Below are 18,842 nucleotides of genomic sequence, written 5' to 3'. Positions count from 1 at the left end.
TGCTTGTCCCAATGTTGGGGATGGGTTACATTTGTATTCTACATTATCACCCATGACTAGTGAAACATCTGAGATGACTGGCCTGTATAAAAGGCTCAATCTATGGATGTAGAACAGTGAAGCTAAGTAGTAAACTTGGACATGACTTCAGACCAACACCAAGTCATCTAACAGGCTGTCCATCCAAACATATGATGCGAATTGGAACTTGTGCACACCTACTCTTCATTGGTCATGAAAATCTACCCAATAAATGGAAAAAAAGGAAAGAGAGGGACCCCAGTGATTGTGACATTAGAATAGAGGTTCTATGAGGGCAGGGAATATTTCCATTTTGTCTTTAAATCTCCAGTACTTAGTGGGATATAGTAGACATACTTAATAAATACTTGTTGACTGAGGTACTAACTAGCTATATGATCCTAGGCAAGTCATAACTTCTCTGGGCCTTAGTTTCCTCATTTGTAAAATAAAGGAGTTGGACTTGATGACTTCTAAGGTTACTTCAAGCTCTGACTCTCTGATTGATTGATTGGGGTCTTATCAAATAGCTACTTGTCAAGGAGAGATATGTGTGCTAGTTAAAGAAATAGATTATTTACCTACCTGTCTAGGTCTATAAAGGTCCAGACGGCAAAAAACTAACTGAATTTCTTGCTGCTGGTAGAGGAAGTATTTTTAAAGAGTAGTTCTGTGTGTATATAGGGGGGTGGGGGGGTGGGATGGATAGGTGGGTATATGATGCTAGACATTAGCACGTAAGTGGGGGGATGGGGAGTGGAGAGGGTTAGGGGCTCTACCAAAAGAGTAGAAGCAACAAGGTTAAGATATAGTCCCAGAGGGATAAAAAAGGAACCCACATTTAAATAAAAAAAGTTATTTTCCCCACAGAGATCCTGTGAACTACAGGAATATTGAATCATGATTAAGAGAAAAAGGAATAAGTACACAATGGGATAACAAATGCAAAGTTTTTGTCAACTATGAAGTTATCGTTATCATCCCATCATCTTCATCATCAAGTCGGCTCAAGTCTCTCATGGATTGGATTGAATGGATTAGAAACGAGTCCAACAATATGTTGTTTGCAAGAAACACACTTGAAACAGAAAGATACACGCATAGGAGCTGGAGTAGAATCTATTATGCTTCAGTAGAAGTAAAAAAGACAATCATGATCTTTTTTTTAAACTTTTTTTTGGGGGGGAGGTTAGGCAATGGGGTTAAGTGACTTGCCCAGGGTTACACAGCTAGTAAGTGTTATGTGTCTGAGGCCGGATTTGAACTCAGGTACTCCTGGCTCCAGGGCGGGTGCTGTATCCATTGTGCCACCTAGCTGCCCCAACAATCATGATCTTGCAAAGTAAAATCAAAAATAGACCTAATTAAAAGAAATAATTAGGGAAACTACATTTTGATAAAAGATACCATAGACAATGAAGTAATATCAAAGAGTTTTTCAGCAAGTTTCTCTGATAAAGGCCGTATTCCTCAAATATATAGGGAACTGGATCAAATTTATAAAAATAGGAGGCATTCCTCAATTAATAGATGGTCAAAAGATGCAAACAAGCAGTAGTTAGAGGAAGAAATCAAAGCTATCTATAGTCATATGAAAAATGTTCTAAATCACTATTGATTAGAGAAATGCAAATTAAAACAGTTCTGAGGTACCACCTCACACCTATCAGAAATGACAAATGCTAGAGGGGATGAGGGAAAATAGGTACACTAATGAATTGTTGATGGAGTTGTGAACTGGTGCAATCATTCTGGAGAACAATTCGGAACTATGCCTAAAGGGCTAAAAAACTGCATACCTTTGACCCAGCAATATCCCTATTAGGTCTGTATACCAAAGAGATCAAAGAAAAAGGAGAAGGACCTATATGTCCAAAACTATTTAAAGTAGCTCTTTTTGTGGTGACAAAGAAATGGAAATTGGAGAGGTTCCTTATCAATTGGGGAATGGCTGAACAAGTTGTGGTAATTGATTGTGATGGAATATTATTGTGCTATAAGAAATGATGAGGTGGATGGTTGCAGGAAAAACAAAACAAACCTAGAAGGATATATATGAACTGATGCAAAGTCAAGTGAGCAGAACCAGGTCATTGTACACAGCATCAGTAATATTGTAATTAATGATCAAGAGATCAGAATCCAGTGGGCTTGTTTTCTTTAGTACACTGTGGATACAAGTTGCATTTCAAAGAAAAAATAGGATACATTTTGTGGCACTTCGAGATAAAGACTTAGTTACTCTGATCAATATAATGATCCAAGACAATTGCAAAGGATTCATGGTGGGAATTGATGAACTCTGAGTGCAAATTGAAGTATAATTTTCTCATTTTATTTTTCTTGCTTTTTTGTAATATGGCTAATATGGACATGTTTTACATGATTTCACATGTATAATTGATTTATTGCTTGCCTTTTCAGTGTGTGGGGGAAGGGCAGAAGGGAGGGAGAGAATTTGGAACTCAGAGAAAAGAATGTTAAAAATAATAATATTTTCTTTTAAAAAAAGCAGCTCAAGTCTCATCTTCTATAGGTGGCCTTTCTTAGAATGCCTTCCTCTTTCAGATTACCTTCCATTTATTGTGTATATTTCTTACTTGAATATAATTATTATGTGTTGATTCTGCCATGAGAATGTATAATTGTTCAGGGCAAAGACTGTTTTTCAGCCTTTCTTTGTATTCCCAGAGCATAGCACAAAATGCCTGGCACGTAGTAATGACTTGTTGACTGACAAAAGCCATTCTTGTATTTTTGGCCTAAAAAATGATACCAGAAACAAAATTAAAAAACCCCTTTTTGGTTATTTGGCTGAGGAGAATGGGGAACATGCAGAGAAGGGCTGAAATCTCAACAGTTTGTGAACCTTATGTTTCTCTTCCTGAGATACTGAACTCTGCTGTGAAGCCACAGGAGACAGGAGGAGAGAGGACCTGAGGAAAGGAAAGGGCTGTTGCCCATGAGGATTCTGGGAGAATAACCAATCCCATCATGAGGCTGCAAGTTGATGTCTCCAGGGTCATGACCGCACAGCCTATGAAAGGTTAGAACGGAAAAGACTTTTCTGCAAGTCTCCCCCTCTCCCTCCTGCCCGCCCTTTCCTTCTCCCAGTGGTGGATTTTGAGAAGTGGAAGGAAGGATGTATCAAACAGAAAGAATAAAGAACCCCTGCCATTCACCCCTACCATGCAGAACTCAGACCTGCACGAGATTAGGTGGCTGCCTTGTGTTGCTGATTAACAGCCATAAGCAAGGGGGAAATCAGAATCCAATGGGCTTGTTTTCTTTAGTAGCCTACTGTGGACACAAGTTGCATTTCAAAGAAAAAATAGAATCAGCTTTGCAGCAATTCACCTCACCGTCTGGTAGTGGAGACAGGGGAAGGATGTAGAGGGACAGAACATACCATTAAAGAAACCAGCAGAGCATCAGCAGAACTTTTAAATCAGACTCACTTTCTCATAGATGACCTGTGATTCAAGTGGACGTTCAATCTTCTCTTGATCAGTGAAGGGCTGAATCAGCCCACAATCCACAAAACACATCTTTTTGGCGTCAGAATGCGTCACATATATCAGCATTCTTTTCCTAAGTATATTTATCATGAGTTGATAATAAGGTAGAATTCCTGGAGTCCAAAGTGGGTAGAAAATGTAAGAAGACAGACTGGATCAAGGAGGGGGCTTAGAATTCCTCTGAATAGTGTAAAGATGAGGTGTACATAATAATAAAAGTTGAGCAGAGTAATTTATAGGCGCTATTTTATTGGAACCTCAATGACCCTGGAAGGTAAGTGCTACAGGCATTATTACTCTACTCCCATTTTGCAGATGAGGAAATTGTTCAGAGAAATTCAGTGACATGCCCATGGTGTCACAGCTAATAATTTTGAGGCAGGATTCAAATCCAGGTCTTTGTCACACCAAGTTCAGCATATCTATCATCTTCACAAATACCTAACCTTCAGTATATATTATTCTCAGGGGATATAAGAAACTTGTCAAAAGGGTATGGGGAATATTTGATAAATAATCATAATGTATTTTTAAAATATCATAAGAGTATTAACTGAAAAAATGTATGGATTGGAGAAATAATGGTGAGGAGACAGTGGCAGAGTGGGAAAGGGATCCTAAAAAAACAAAGGAGGTAGCTGAAGGAATAATTCCTACTGATCAAAAAAAGTGAATGAGATTTAGATACAAAACACTTCATATAAAACTAGAAAAAAGAGTAACAATAATTCAGTGAAAGATGTAATTCCAGATTTATTTCAAATCAATGAAGTTACAAATTTTTGTTGTATCTTTGGAGAAATATATCCTATTCTTATTAAATGTGCTCACAAAGGTTTAATTCCATTTACAACACTTTATGTCTGTGCATCAGGATTTTCAGTCCCATCCTCAGTCAAATCCAAAGCAAAAACAAAAAACAAAAAACAAAAAACAAACAGAAAACAAAAACCGAAAACAAAACCCAGAGCCCAAAAGACAAATTGGAAATTAAATACGAAATGTGGATAACTCTTTAAAAATGAGCTTCACAACATCTCTTGTATACAACTCCTTTCTGCCCACAAATCTGAGAGGGTCATCACCTCTCCCCTAGGCTATTGTAGTAACCTCCTCGTTAGTCTTCTATCTCAAATCTCTCTCCATTCCAGTCCATCTGACACACTGCTGACAAAGGTATAGATCTCCCCATGTGATTCCCCCATTCAACCTACTCCAGTGACCTCTAGGGTAAAAAAAAACTCTCCTGGTTAGCATTTAAAGCCTTACATAGCCTAGCCCCATCTTATCCTTTCAAGCTCATTGTATATTACTTCCCCTCTTGCACTTTTGGATTCAGCCACAATGGCCTTCTCTCTGTTCTTTACATGATACCCGATCTACTATCTCCACATCTTTGCAGTGGAATGCATTCCCTCCCTCCTTACCTCCACCTCATAGAGTCTCTTCCTTTAAGATTCACTTCAAGCATTTTCTTCTTCATGAAGTCTTTCCTGTTTGTTCCAGCAGTTAGTGCCCTCCCTCCCCAACTACATATATTATCATGGAGCTAGATCACTGTGGTTTATACATTCCTCTTCTTTCTAATTATGCTACTTTAGGTGGGGCAAAGTTAAAAAGCCTCCCTCCTGTCTTCCTTTGTGACCCTGTCTCCTCTTCCGTGCTTTCTTTACTCTACCCCTAAGGAGTATAGCGCTATCTTGATTGCAATGTTTCTCCAATTCGATAGTCAGAGGAACATATGTTTAGCGAGCACTTTGGGGGGACCTTATAGATCAGCTAGTTCACCCCACTCAGATAAAGACACCAAGGATGAGGAGGCTTGAGTGTTCCTCTAACTCTATTACTAGTATTTTTCCACTACATCCCAATCCAAGGCAGTCCTGCTTGGCAAGGAAGTTTTTGGAAAAGTCCATTGGTCTAAGATCTTGAAGATGAGAGTGAGAGCAGTATGAAGGTTAATTCAACATTAAAGCCAATAAACAAACACCAGGTCTCACATTATTTGGAAATCAAAATGTAGTCATTTTGTACTAATTCTGTTTATTTTTATTCTTTATATGCTCACATATGCAAATGTTGCCTTCCCTGAATAGAATATTAGCTCATTGAGAGTAGGGATCATTTTTTTTTAAATTTATACCCACCAGTGCCTAACACACTGCCTAAAACATAGTAGGTACCTAATAAATGCTTTTTGACTGACTGATTGTTTAATTGAATCAAGTCATGGTCAAGAGAGCTTATAGGTCAGTGAGGTTGACTAGCTGATAGGTGTCCATTTCTAAGCTTATTTTAACTCTGTCTTTAGGCATTGTTGAGTAGTCATAGGAACTGTCCAGATCCCACCCTTTGGCATTCTATCACAATCTGCCCTCACCCAAAATGTGCCAAACTCCCAAATAACCCCTTAGTCCTTCTTCCTCTCTAATTAAAACCTTCAGTGTCTCAATATTAATAAGGTATAGATGATTAGAGGTATTTGCTTGTTCAAACAAATAAATGTCTAATTGGTGAAGGATCAACCAATATGGGAAAGATATTTTGGGACAAATGAACTTTTCCTAACATTTATTGCTGTACTTCATCTTTAAGTAAGGTTGAGGTTGAAGGTAAGGTAAGGCGAGGTTTAAGTAAGGGAGGATAAGAAAGGATCATTTGTGGACCTTAATTCTTTCTTCCAACTGAGATAAGAAGAGAGGAAATTAGGTAGAGTAAAAAAATGGTTCTAAGGATTTGTCAAAGACTCCTGGATCTGTAACTTGGCAGGACCCAAGTGATTAAGCTTCCCTACACTTTGTGAATACTGAATATCTTGGCTTAGGTATTCTGGGACCCTAACTGATAGGTATATGCAATAGCAGGTTGTAAAAACCAGAACAGAATGGCTGTTTGGAACATAGGGACAACATGACTTAAAGGGAGAAATTTTCCCACTCCTCCCCACCCCACCACCCCATCATCACAGGCTAAAGATTTTAAGGTGCAATCTGGGCTTCAGGTTCCAGACAGGAAATTGATTTGAAAGTACTAAAGCAGTGCTAAACTCCTCCCAGCTTGTTCCTCTGGCAAGGAAGGAAGTTGATAGCCCCAAACTCTCCTTTATTCTCCCCAGAGCAAGCTCTCTGCCACCTGCTTCTGTTGGAGAAACACAATTCGCCCCATTTTTCGGGTTCCAAGCATTCTCTCTGGCTGTCCCCCATGCCAGAAACACTCTCCCTCCTCCATTCTGATGGCTACTGACCTCCCTGGCTTCCATTAAGTCCCAATTAAAATCCCACCTTCTACAGGAAGCCTTCCTTAACACCTCTTAATTCCAGTGCCTTTCCTCTGTTAATTATTTCCTATTTGTCCTGAAAATAGCTTGTTGTATATATATTTGTTTGCATGTTGTCTCTCCTATTAGACTGCAAGCTCCTTGAGGGCAGGGACTGGGATTTTTGCGTGTGTTTTTGGTTTTTGGCTTCTTTTTGTATCTCAAGCACTTAGTATAGTGCCTCACATAGTAGGTGTTTAGTAAATGGTTGATTGATTGATTGATTGGGTCTCCCTGGAGTATAGAGTTAGCACTTTTCAGAGAGGCCTCAATTGTCTTAGCCTCTCACTTCAGTAGACCATGAAACTCTTGTTCTGTTTATGGGGAAGTACTACTAATTACAATGAATGGATTGCTTATCTTTTTTTAAATGCCCAATGTCAATACAGTGCTGTAACAATTATGCTTACTATTAAATATGTTGGGTATACCTTGTTTTGATTTGTATTGGATCACAATGCTGAATTCCATTTTCTCAGCATATTCTTCTCCTAACAATTTTAGAAATGTTAGGCCATCCAGTTGATTGTGAGCTCCCTTAGAACAAAAGACATCTTTTACCTTTGTATCCCCAGGGCCCAGCATAGAATCTGGCACATAGCAGATGCTCAATAAATTATTATTGATTGCCTAAGTAGAATAGTTAGCTCCCTGAAGGCAAGGAGTATTTTTCCTTTTGTTTTTGCACACTCCCAGCCAAAATCACATAGCAGGCATGTAATAAATGTCTGCTTAGTATAATTGGATTAATCATAGATCCAGGTTCTGAATACAGGACTTTCAATGGCTCCTGCTCCTGTAAGTGTCCTCTCTGTCACTTAAATCAGCACATCCCTGAGTAAGACTTGAATCATACTAAAGGTGAGAGGGAAAGTGGGAATGACTAACCTGGCTGAGTAAGTCTGGGGGTGCTGTTCTTCAGAGTTATGACAATGGTGATATAAGATTGAAGCGTATCTATGGGGGTGGTTTACATCTCTTGTGGTGCTTAAGGAAGAAATTGTGGGCTGATGCAGACAGATAGGCATGGCAAACTATTTCTTCCTTTCAATCTCCCAAACTGCCATATTTTAATGCAGTTCTTCACACCAACTAATGTTGTGCTGGAGCCAGCTTTCAAGATTTGATTGTTAAATTTTCAGTATAAATATTTCCCCCTTTGGAAATTAGCAAAGGCTACAAATCAGGGCTTGATTCATTATTTTGTCGATTGTCTGGATTTAAGAAAATGAGGACCAAGAGACAAATGGTACAGATTGAACTTAAATGTGTGCTGTGGGAATTTTTATTTTTGAGAGCTGATTGTTAAACATTTACCAGCATGCCATTGCATTAGCATCCTAGGTCATGGTAACTTCATTCTGAGTTGGCCATTTATTTCCAAGAAAGAGTCCCTTCTTGATGGGAAGCATTTTGAAGTTTGAGAAATAGAGAATGCAGAACTACCATTACAGGCAGCAATGATTTGGGCTCTGTTTTCAAGGTCAGCTTCCTGCCTAAAAATATAGATTTATCATTTATTTAAGTCTTCTGTTATTTGTTTTTCCTTGCCCTAAAGATTTTGTTTTGGTTTTAAGGTGCTTAGTCTCATCACTTAGCATATACAAGTAGGGACATCTCTGGATCTTCAACTTGCACTTTTGCTAATGTTGAGACGTAAGAATTTAAGTCAAATGATGCAAACAGCAAGCTGCAAAGGCCAGTAATCATTCTGAAATGCTATTCTCTTGATTGTTACTGTGGTTCCAGTTTATATGGAAAGAATAACCTGTCAAATGGCTTCCACTCTTTTCTCAAGCATTTGGGTTTGAGAAAACCCAAAGCATGTTGTAACTCTGAGCACTTTTTCAGTTAATTTTTAAAACTAATTTGTTTAAAAGGAAACTTAAACTGTATGTTTGTGATTCATTTACAGTTAGATTTGTCTTGTAACAGAGATTTAGTGTCCAAGAAATGCTAAGAGCCTTTTGGTAAAGCTTTGAAACTTTAAAAAAAAAAGGATGTTGAAGAAAAAAATTAAATTTCAAATTTCACTAAAGTACTCATAAATAATCTCTGTAGGCAGAGTTTCGATTTTGAGTGACCTGAGAGACCTGTATACATGATCAATATTCTGCCTTATCCTCTCTCACATCAATCCCATCACCCACTGATAGAGTATTGGTTCAGGCTTGCTTCTTTCATAAAATCTGAAGGCAAACCCAATTTTACTTAGGACTCTTGACTGTTGAAAGAACTGATCTTACTGTTCTTTAGGAAAAAAAAACAAGCTCAGATTTTCACTTCTAGGCAATACTATTTTTTCCCTTAGATCAAGACTATGTAATATATTCTGTTATCTCTATTTTTAAATGATTATTTGAATTGAACATGTAAATAACAAATACATAAATAAAAACAAATTAGTAAATCAATAAAAACTTAGGTTGCCATAGGTTTTGGCATTTCCCTCAATATTTTAAAATCCATTCCTAACTCCCATAACCCAAGCAAAATTTGTTAGTTTTTTTTTTTCCTGAAAAGGAAGTATAGTGATCAAAACCATGGTTCCTGACCATTGGCCCAAATATTTTTGGTTTTTAATTATTTTAGTATTATCTAAGGACTTCTAAACTATCTCCGGAGTTTGGTTGGTAACTTGTTATACCCAACTCTTGCCAAATTGATTCAACATATATAGCTTGTTTTCATCCTCACAACAACCTCACAACAAAATAGACAAAGTAGGCACTTTGATTTATATTTTGCAAGTGACAAAAAAGGTGCAGAGAGGTTCCAAAGGTCACATAGAAAATTAGTAGTGGAACTGTCAAGAAGAAGCTCAATAAAACGAAGACAAGGGATTTCTCATTTCTCATACTATATATCATAGGCTTGGTCCATATAGAGCACTATTTAGGGAAGGGGAAATAATAATTTGCTAAAAGCTTTTTGACATTTTGACTTTGATTATTCCCTGTGTACAGATGAGTAGGTTACTTTCCCAGAAAAATTAACTCATCTTTGATCTTCATAGGTCAAGATGATCTTGTGGCCAATGTTAAACATATCAGTCCTGGAAGGCAGAACAATGTAAAGAAAGGGTGCAGCATCATAGAAAGGATCCCAGATCTGGAGTTTTTCATCCTTACTGTAACTAGCCATGAGACTTTAGGTGACTCACTGAGTTGTGTCTCCCTTCTATGTAAAATAAAGATAATGAGTTAGATGATCTTTGTAGTTCTTCTAAGCCCTAACATTTCATACCCAATATTTTAACTTTCTGTTTCCCTTAAATATGCCTCACTGACACAGCCCTTTGAACAATATATGGCATATATAAACATTTAGTAAATGCTTATTGATTAGTTTACTGCTGCAATTTTGCACATAATTAGGCTCTTTTAGGTCTTGTCTTGTCTTTCTTTTCCTTTTTCCTTTCCTTTTCCCTTTCCTTTCTTCTCCTCTTCTTTTATCCTTCCTTTTTTCTTTCTTCCTTCCTTCCTTCTTTTCTTTCCTCATTTCTTCCCTTCTTCCCTTCTATCCTGTCCTTTCCCCAAAAAAGAACTCAAATTTTTCTTTTTTTTTCTCTCTCTTTCCTTTTTGTTATTCCTTCTCAGTGAGATTGAGAGTATACTGGTTTGTTAAAAGATAACCTTTAGGAGTATTTATCTTTCTATATTTACTAGGGGGATAATTATGGTTATTCCTACCTCCCTTTTTTGATCGATGCTCTCCTCTCTGCCCACCTTTCCTAGCACAGGACCCCGAATTTTAACATTTTAAATGCTACTTATGGTAAGTCTCTATACATACCTGCCCTGGTCAAAGCTATAATTCACCAGATCTCCTTCTTGCTTCTTAAAATGTTACATCTAAAATGTGACCTCTTTTATTTAAATTCACAATTCATAAAGGAAATAGAAGCCAATGTTGCATGTTTAGCATTAATGGCATTTGATGTAAGTCTACAAGAACGCATATGTAACTTATGAGATCAGACTGCTGAGAATGTTCTTAGTATGGCAAATGCTTATTATCCTGTGAAGTGGGATTCAAATGTCACCTCTCCTAGAAAGCCTTCCCTGATTCCCCAACAGGAAAAATCTACCCCCCTCAAATCTCACGTAAAATTGCTTGGCTCTTGTCTAATGTTCTTGTCTTGTACCTCATGTGTATCATCTGTGCTATAGATGTCTGCAAATGTCTTATTTACCCCTGAAAATGCAAGATTCATAAAAAATAAGCTCCGAATGCCCTATCAAAACTTTATATCTCCTCTAGTACTTTCTTTACACAGGTCTCTGCATCGAGTCAGTGCTTAATAAATATTTTATGAAATGAGTATTTGTTGAGTCACATTGATTTCATGTAGCAAGGCCATTGGGACCCTTCCTTCCAACGCCATACCACAGAGGCAGTAGCATGGTAGAGTGGACTGAGAACTGGCCTTAGAGTCAAGGAGATTTAGATTTAAGTGATGCTTGGGATACAAATGAGCTACACGGTCATGGGCATGTCACTGACCATACCTTAGCAGCTCACTAAAACAAAATTGCCAACTACATTTGTGGAGATAGTTTCTATGTCAGGAAATCTCCATACCAGTGTATGTGAAAGTATACAAACTATGTGTTATGAGCATTCGCACTTCTGGCTCAAGGAATAAGAGATGGCTTCATTAAGAAGGTAATTAAGCAGCATCTTGAAGGATGAGAAGATTTTCAACTGCTAGGGTGTGAGTCTAGTTATAGAGAATGTAAAAGTAATGTAAAAGTAAAGAAAGACAATAGAGGAGATTTGGGATTTTTTTCAATAAACAAAAAGTAAGTTGCTCCAGCCAAGGTATGTGATGGACATAGAAGAAGGTAAAAGTATGAGATAAGCCCCAAAAAATCACTTGAAGTCACAGTGTAGAAAATCTTGTGAATGCCTAGCTAAGAATTTTGATGGGAAGAGATGGCATGTTCAATAAGCAGAGTTCTTCCGACAAACAATGGCTGAACTCTTTTTTGGTAATAAAGTAAGATATGAGAGGTGTATCAATGCAGGGAAACAAAGTTTCCAAAAAACTTGGTCACACATCATCAAAGTCAGGCTTCTTAGCAGTTAGATGGCAGAGTGCACTTGGAGTCAAATCTTGCTTCAGACATTTAATAAATGTGTCACCATAGTAAGGTCATTTAACTTCTGTGAGCCTCAGTTTCCTCATCTATAAATGGGTAAAATAGTACCTGTCTCATAGGGATGTTGTGAGGACAAAATATGAAAACATTTAGAAAGTTTTGGAAAACTTTAGAAAGGTGCTTTTTCAATGCTAATTATTATTTATAATGTTAATCATTAGCATTATGATTAATGTTGATAATTAAATTAATTATATGTTACATAAAATTATTAAATTATTAATTAAAAATAATGCTTGCTATTATTATTCTCAGAACAAAGACTGCTTAAAACAATCTCAAGTGATACTAAATGTCTGACCATAGATACTTTCCAAATTTTGGTTCCATGTTATTCTAACTGTAGTGGTTATATCAGGGCATTGCCTTCAGCTTATAGCTAATAGTTTTGAAAGGGAGGAGAAGGGGATAATCATTTATTAAGCACCTACTATGTAATAGGCACTTCATTTATTTGTAAAATACTTGCTGAACATTATGTCATTTGTTCCTCACAACAACCTTGTGAGGTAGGTGCTATTATTATCCTAATTTTACAGGTGAGGAAACTGAGGCTGACAGAGGTCAAGTGATTTAGCTCTAAAAGTAACCTTCAAGATCATTTAACCCAATAAGTGGGAAAAATGAGTCTCAGAGAGATGAGCTGAATTGTCTAAAGTCATATAATATAAATGTCATATAAATAAATATAATATTCATTATATAATAAATATAAAATATAATAAATAAATATAAGTCACATAAATAAAAAGTGCTAAAAATGGGATTTGAACCCACAGCCTCCAAATCCAGAACTCTTTCCACTGTAAACAGGAACTGTAACTTATCAGATCCACTAGAGACTGGCTGCATAGTTTTAGTCTCAGTTTCTTTGAAAAGAAAGAACGTGGAGTATTTATCTTCAAAGGTGATGCTGTCCAGAGTAAACAACCCTCACCTTTACTTTCTTTTTGTACTGGTGAGGCACTTCCTTTTAGAGATGGAAAATTTCTGGAAATTTTGAAACCATTGGAGAAAAAAAACAGTTTTTTCGTAAACAATTTTAAATGACAAATCTTGGGGGAAAGTTGAAATATCTTTGATACTTATTATTTAAGTACCTGTAAGGTTCACTTAATAAAAAACATTTAGTTTACATATAAGCACACACGGTACATTTATGTTGTGTGTGTGTGTATATATATATATATATATATATATATATATATATATACACATATATATACGCGTATATATATGTACACACACGCACACGCACGCACACACATATGTGTTTAAGGACCACACATAAAATGATGCAAATATTGCTTCTGATGTCACAAAATTTAGTATAATAAAATATAATTTGCTCAGACAACAATTAGATATATACTAACCGAATTTTATTTTTAAATTTTTTCATTTTTCTTACAAATAAAGGCACAAGATGTTCCTAAGCTAAGTGATACAGCATTTTTCTTTAAATTTTACCGCTTTATGAGACAGACAAAACTTTGAAAAAGGGAAGGGAGGAAAAGACGTATTTATTGCCTACTTTGTGTCAGACATTGTGCTAAAAGCTTAAGAAATATTTCTCATACCTACTTGATTAGGTAGATACTATTATCCCTCTTTTAAAGTTGAGGAAACTGAGGCTGACAGAGATGACTTGCCTGGGGTCTGAGGATGGTTCTGAATTTATGTCTTCCTGACTCTAGACCCAGGAATTATCCACAGTCTAGTAAGAGAAAACTACTTATGTTGTTTTTATTCTGCTCTACTGTGTCAAGCAGAAAACATTTGCATTCATAAAAGCTGAGAAAAAGGCCACAAACATGGAAAGAAAACCTCCCCAAACACCCAAATCATTGCATATGACTTTCTCCAAGGGATTTTTACTAGCCAGTGTCATCTATAGAGTTTTCATACACTTGCTTCTTAAAATCCTCTTCACATCCTTCTAAAAACTGACATTTTGCTCAGGCAGAGACCCTTCTATGTGTTAATTTATTTCTGATTCGATGTAAGCATTTTCAAATGGCCTGATTTCTTTCATATACACGGTGTACAAGACAGAGCAGTCCGAAGGAAGGAACTCAGAGTCCAGGACTTTGGACATGATGTTTCGGGACAATGTGCTCGGCAGAAATCCAGTCAAACATCTGAGACAGTCTGTATTCAGCATTATCTGAAAGTTCCTTTCTATTATCCATTCCCAAGAGTTTAGCCTGTTTTGCAATTTGGTCAAATGTAGTAACACTGCTGTCAACACTTCTATTTCTGCCTTTGGGTCTAGGACACCTAGTTCAATTCATATCTATTTTCCCTCTCTGTCTCGTAGACTCCTCATTCTTTTTCCAGCTCAGTGTCCTGTCCTCAGTCTTCTACTAGCTCTACATTCTCTCTTTGGCAATAATATGGTTTCAATCATTGGCTCTATACAAAGTGCCAGATCTTTATTTCCAGCTATCACATCTTTTCAGAGCTACTGTCCCATATCTCAGCTACCTACAGGATAACTCTAACCAAAGCAACATTTCAAACCTAATATGTCTCTCACTGAACTTATTACCTTTCCCCCCCGAAATTAGTTTTTCCTTTTAACTTCTTTGTTTATCAGAGTGTACTCCAGATATTGATCTCAACATTGTCCACTCCTCAATTTCACCTAATCTAAGTTTAGGGATGAAATGATTTTTTTTTTTTTTTATGATTGCCCTGCACTGGCTGGCAATATTTTGTTTAATGACCTGGAGGTGAGGGAGTAAACAGGTGACTGAGGGCAGTATGATACTGTTGGTTATAACTGTTTCAACTTTGTCTTTTCTTGCATATTCTATGATAGTAGATTCCCTGGGAGCTTCACTCCCTTCCCATTTACATTTTTTACTTACTAAGTGGATCCCTCAGAAAGTAGCTATTACTTTCAAGGTACTCTTTGGCACTACATTCCTAAAATTACAATTCACTATATCCCAATTATGTGCTTATCTTTAATAGCTGCTCAGTAGACTCAATTACTTCAAAGAAAAGTCATTTAAAATGTGATACTTTTGGGTGTCATGTAAAGTGCAGAGTTAGCTAGCTGACATTCTGACCCTTCCTCCATGCTGGCTAGGGCAAAGGGTCATCTTTCTCAGCCTTTCTTCTTTTCTCCCAAGGTAGGGGTTTTGTGTTGATGGTTGAGAATGTGATCTTACTTTGGTCACTATTCTTTTCCTTCTTTCCCTTCCCTTAACTCTATTTTCTTTAGAGAATTGACTAGTCACACCCTCTTAGAATGATTAGCTTTCCTTTCAGCATAGGGGCAATATGTTGTCTCTCAAGTCCATTCAGTTCCCTCCTCTTCAGTTTTATGGAGTTAATATCAGATGAAAAAAGTGATTAGCATATTCATGATAACTCAGGGCTCCCCATTGGGAAAATTCTTAACATTCAGACAGAGATGACGTTCTGCCATAATTTACATTTTTGAGTTTGGATCTCCCACTAACTTCTGGCCTCAAGAGTTGAAGCAAGAAGAGGATATGGGAAACATTTAGGTAAAATAAGCACGCAGAGTATATTATGGTGGTTGTTAATGGATAGGTATAGGGTGGGTGGAGTTATGTAGAGAGCAGATCTTTTTTGGAACTCCCCTTAGTCCTTGAAGAGGTGAGTACAAAAGCCTGATTTCCTCTGTTTTGAGATGCCTGTGGAGGTCCAGTGACCCACCTTGAACTCTCCTCTTTCTGCTGCATCTCTGCTCTTTTTTCATTTTCTCATTTGGGGTTTCTTCTGTCAACTAGTGGTCAATGCTTTTCTGATTCAGTCATTAAGTTCCAGGTGGAAGCTTGGGTGCCATTATCTCCCTGTTCCTTTATTTTTTTAAATTTTATTTTCATCTCCTCTATTTCAGGCTGTGTGCATCTCTTCAAAATTTCAGGGGTGACTCAAAACCGTCTTCTTGTTTACAGATCACAATAATCCAAATTAATTCCAGATTTGTGAGGGACTGTTTATATATCTGAACAACAAATCCCAGAATGTCAGTCAGTTCTCAAATCTCTGTTACACTAAGATGACATAGTAAGTACATCATCTACAAAATATTCTCCATGTAAGCATGGCACGTATTCTCCTACAAAAACTCACAGCATTGGTGGGAAGAGTGTTCACAAACTTATTGTACACTGATGGTGGGGCACAAACATAGGAAATACAGGTGGCCAAGGCAACTCACATCTTGTGTCCTTGTACAAGTCATTGAACCTCTGTAAAATGAAGTTGTTGGACTAAATGGTCTTTAAGGTCTCTTCCAGCTATGAATCAATGACTCAATGAGCCCATCATCTGTCACTGCAGTACTCTGATGACCTTTTTTATCTTGATATCCTCATACAGTTTTCCACTGGAATAGCATCTCTGTGGGGCAAATCACTCATGTTTGATCCTATAGCCTGCTCATCCTTATAACTCTGTATCTCTCTCTCCGTCTCTTTGGCTCCATCTCTTTCTCTTCATCTCTGTCTGTGTCTGTGTCTCTGCTCCTGTGTATCTCGTCCTCTGTCGCTGTGTCTGTCTTTCTCCTCCCTGCTGGAAGAAAAACTGCACTAGAGGATTCTATAGCTGATAAGAGAATGGTGAAGGAGGAGAGAGAAATTCTGCCCCTCTGATAGAGGAACTGGGATCATCCTGCTGTTTTTTGCCTAGTCTCAGTTGATTGTTTCCAGGGCTGGCAAACTTAGCTTTTTAAATGCCACCGGGGCATGAATCAGAGCACCAATGGCAAACTGCCTTTCTGATTCCATTAAATTTTTTTTCTTCACACTTTGTAAAGGGACATTAAAGTCCACATATGTTTTGGGTTTTTTTTTTTTGCTTGTTTTAAACTTTGTTTAACACATGAACACCTTGGGGCAGCTAGGTGGTGCATTGGATAAAGCACCGTCCCTGGATTCAGGAGGACCTGAGTACAAATCTGGCCTCAGACACATAACACTTATTAGCTGTGTGACTCTGGGCAAGTCACTTAACCCCATTGCCTAGCCAAATATTAAAAAACAAAACAAAACAAAACAAAACAGAAAAACACGTGAACACCTTGTTACCTTATTACTTCTGGTATCTAGATGCCCCCTTATTTCTGTGATTGCATCCACTGGTCTGGGGGAAGGGGAAGTCAATATGAAACACTAAATTGGGCTGTTTTTAAAGTTATCCCTTTAAGATAACCTTCCTGCAGTGTCTGGTAATGATGACCTGATTTGGAATTGCTGTCTTAAACTTCTTCATTCCCACAAGTGAATCTGGATGACTTGGCTGTTTGTTTCACTCTTCTTTTGATTCTATTCTGGAATCTTAGTTATTTCATGATAATAAAGGCTAGCATTTTGTATACATCTTCAGAGTTTGTAAATGCTTTAAGTATTTACCTACTCATTTAACTTTAACAACAGTGGGAAGTAGGTGCTATTATTATCCCCAGTTTACAGATGAGAAAGATAAAGCACATAAGATTTTCCCAGGGTAAACAGCTAGTAAATTTTTGAGGTAACGTTTGAAATGAAGTCTTCTTTTTAAAATATTTTATTTTCCCCTAATTACATGAAAAAAAATTTTGACATTTAAAAAATTATGTTCCGAATTCTCTTCCTTCCTCCTTCACTGAGAGGGTAAGCAATCTAACATAGATTATACATGTGGAATTATGTAAAATACATTTCCATATTAGCCATTTTGTGGAAGAAAACTCAAAAAGAAAGAAAGAAAGAAGGAAAAAATTAAAAAAGTATGCTTCAGTATGTATTCAAAGTCCATCAGTTCTTTCTCTGGAAGCATATAACATTTTTCTTCATGAGTCCTTTGGAGTTGTCTTGTATCATTGCATTGCTGAGAATAGCTAAATCATTCAAAATTGTTCATCCTACAATATTACTATTACTATATACAATGTTCTCTTGGTTCTGTCCACTTCACTCTGTATTGAACTCAGGTCTTCTTGACCCTACAGGTCCATAAGTTACTTATTGAACTCTTGAGTGTGAATAAGCCACTTTTTACATTTGACAAATCTAATGGTAATGGATAGATCACTGAGTTTGGGTTCAGGAAGACCTGAATTCAAGTTTGGCCCAGACACTTACTAGTTATGTGACCCTGGGAAAATCTGTTAATCTCTGTCTGCTTCAGTGTCCTCATCTGTAAAATGGGAGCTCATTTATGGCTTGTTCAATTTCTTTTTCAAAGATAGGGTGATTTAAGTATTATTTCCTCTTCTGTTGATCTGGACAGCTTATATTTTTTGTAAACATTCATCCTTGGCTTATAATTGAGCAAAATAGCTCCTACTAATTGCTTTAATTTCATTTTCATTGGTGGTGCATTCACTGTTTTTATTTTTGATACTGGTAATCTCCTTTCTTTTTTTCTTTTTAAATCAAATTAACCAATAATTTATCTATTTTATTGGTTTTTCCCCCCATAATACCAGCTCCAAATTTTATTTATTAGTTAAATGGCTTTCTTATTTTCAATTTTATTAATTTCTTCTTTGGGTTTAGGATTTCCAATTTGGTGTTTAATTGGGAATTTTTAATTTGTTATTTTTTTAAGTTTTTTTTTTAGTTGCATGTCCAATTCATTGATCTGTTCTTTTTCTATTTTATTGACGTAAGCATTTAGAGATATAAAATTTCCCCTAAGCACTGCTTTAGCTGCATCCTGTAAATTTTGGTAATTGTCTCATTGTTGTCATTTTCTTTAGTTAAATTATAGATAGTTTCTATGATTTCTCCTTTGACCCACTCATTCTTTAGGATTAGATTATTTAGTTTCCAATTAATTTTTAATCTATGTTCTCAT

At 36.8% G+C, this 18,842-nt stretch overlaps 1 long non-coding RNA gene across 1 annotated transcript in view; it reads left to right on the top strand.

Annotated features, from left to right (window-relative positions):
* The window catches only part of LOC110219339 (uncharacterized), a 58,967-nt gene extending 47,788 nt beyond the window's left edge, over positions 1-11,179 (top strand). The window contains exon 4 of the long non-coding RNA XR_002327589.2: positions 892-11,179. This is a non-coding gene — a long non-coding RNA (uncharacterized LOC110219339). The remainder of the gene's footprint in view (positions 1-891) is intronic.
* Positions 11,180-18,842: the final 7,663 nt, after the last annotated feature.

This window comes from Phascolarctos cinereus, unplaced genomic scaffold (genome assembly GCF_003287225.1).
Source record: "Phascolarctos cinereus isolate Bilbo 61053 unplaced genomic scaffold, phaCin_HiC Scaffold_5;HRSCAF=322, whole genome shotgun sequence".
Lineage (NCBI taxonomy): Eukaryota > Metazoa > Chordata > Mammalia > Diprotodontia > Phascolarctidae > Phascolarctos > Phascolarctos cinereus.
This window is presented reverse-complemented; position numbering and strand designations above follow the sequence as displayed.